This window comes from Mandrillus leucophaeus, unplaced genomic scaffold, assembly GCF_000951045.1.
Source record: "Mandrillus leucophaeus isolate KB7577 unplaced genomic scaffold, Mleu.le_1.0 Scaffold352, whole genome shotgun sequence".
In the NCBI taxonomy this organism is placed as follows: domain Eukaryota; kingdom Metazoa; phylum Chordata; class Mammalia; order Primates; family Cercopithecidae; genus Mandrillus; species Mandrillus leucophaeus.
This window is the reverse complement of record NW_012103721.1, coordinates 139,824-141,193: the sequence shown is the minus strand read 5'-3', so window position 1 is coordinate 141,193 and position 1,370 is coordinate 139,824. Positions and strand designations below refer to the sequence as shown.

General features: G+C 51.6%; 1 pseudogene; it reads left to right on the top strand.

The window, feature by feature from the left end:
* Nucleotides 1–263: 263 nt before the first annotated feature.
* Nucleotides 264–1,370, top strand: part of LOC105546271 — a 6,775-nt pseudogene continuing 5,668 nt past the window's right edge.

Here is a 1,370-nt window from a genome sequence, read left to right as displayed (position 1 = left end):
TTGTATTTTTAGTAGAGACAGCGTTTCACCATGTTGGCTAGGTTGGTCTCGAACTCCTGACCTCAAGTGATCCGCCTGCCTAGACCTCCCAAAGTCCTCGGATTACAGGCGTGAGCCACCGTGCCCGGCCGACCTGGTAAGTTTTAATCAAGTACTCTGAACTATGCAACAAATACTAGAAAGTAATAGAAAAAAAATTAATGTAAAAACCCTCTGGAGAGTCAAAGAATTGCAGATTTAAGATAGCATGAATACTTGGATTCATGGTTTTGAAAAAGGACCTCGCATTTACCCGCATGTACAAACTGCCTGCTCACCTCTATCAGAGCATTTTTCAAGCTGTGCTACAGTTGACTATGTACTGCCAAAGCCAATCTATCCCTGCGGATCATAAGCTCTTAAAGACCAGGACTTCAGGAGAACAAGCAAAACTTCAGAGAGAAGGGAGCCACCGAAACAGAGTTCATAGCAATGGGTGGGCAGGAGCTGATGACTGGAGGTGCGCGGTAGCCTTGGGGTCTGGGACAGCGGAGGGCAGAGAAGGCAAAAGGGCCTGCATGACGCGCTACAGGGCTAGGAGCCACAGCTGCGGTGATTAGTTGAGTTTTGTCTCCTATGCCTGTTACTTATACACCATCTCTTGTTCAGAAAGAACTTCAGGTTGAGTATTTGGACTCCTTGAGCCTTCTGCTGCTTGTCTCTGGGACGTTTAACACTCTTAAAAGGTGAAAACTGTCCAGTTCGTATTTGCTTCCTGGGACATTACAGGTTTTTCAAAAGTTTGATGAAAGCATTCACTAAGGAGTGATTCCACTTTCTCTGGTGGCTGAGAAATACGCGTCTGAGGGGCAGCATCAGGTCTTCCCATCAAGCTGAGGTCGGAGTCTCCCCACCCACGGATCTCACCCTCGCTCTCCCCTCATAAATCTGACCTCTAACTGTAACTGCCTTGGCCTCATTCCGTGGGTGTGGATGCTCCTGCTTGAAACGCATTTTCCAGCCCGCCAAATTCTTGGGAGAGTTTCTTCCACTCTCCAAGCGCTGAGAGCTACAAAGTTCAATCTGGCTTTCTAGATTCTGTTTTTCTTCCCATTACTAACAGAAAAAAATCAGGAAGCGCCGGGCAGAAGGGCCCTGCTCCCTCCAATCAGAGCCCAGCCCGGGGCCAGAGCAGGAAGTGCGGCGGTGGGACGCGCGGTGACAGCCCCTCGCCCCCGGGGACTCGCCAGCCAGGGCGGAGATCAGTGCGACCCCTGCACGACAGCTCCGGGCCCACGTCTCTCGCTTCCTCCCGCCGGGCAAGTGAGAGGATAAATCATGGGGTGGGGTCAGTGTGCCCCCACCAACCGCGACCGCAGCGCACGGACCCC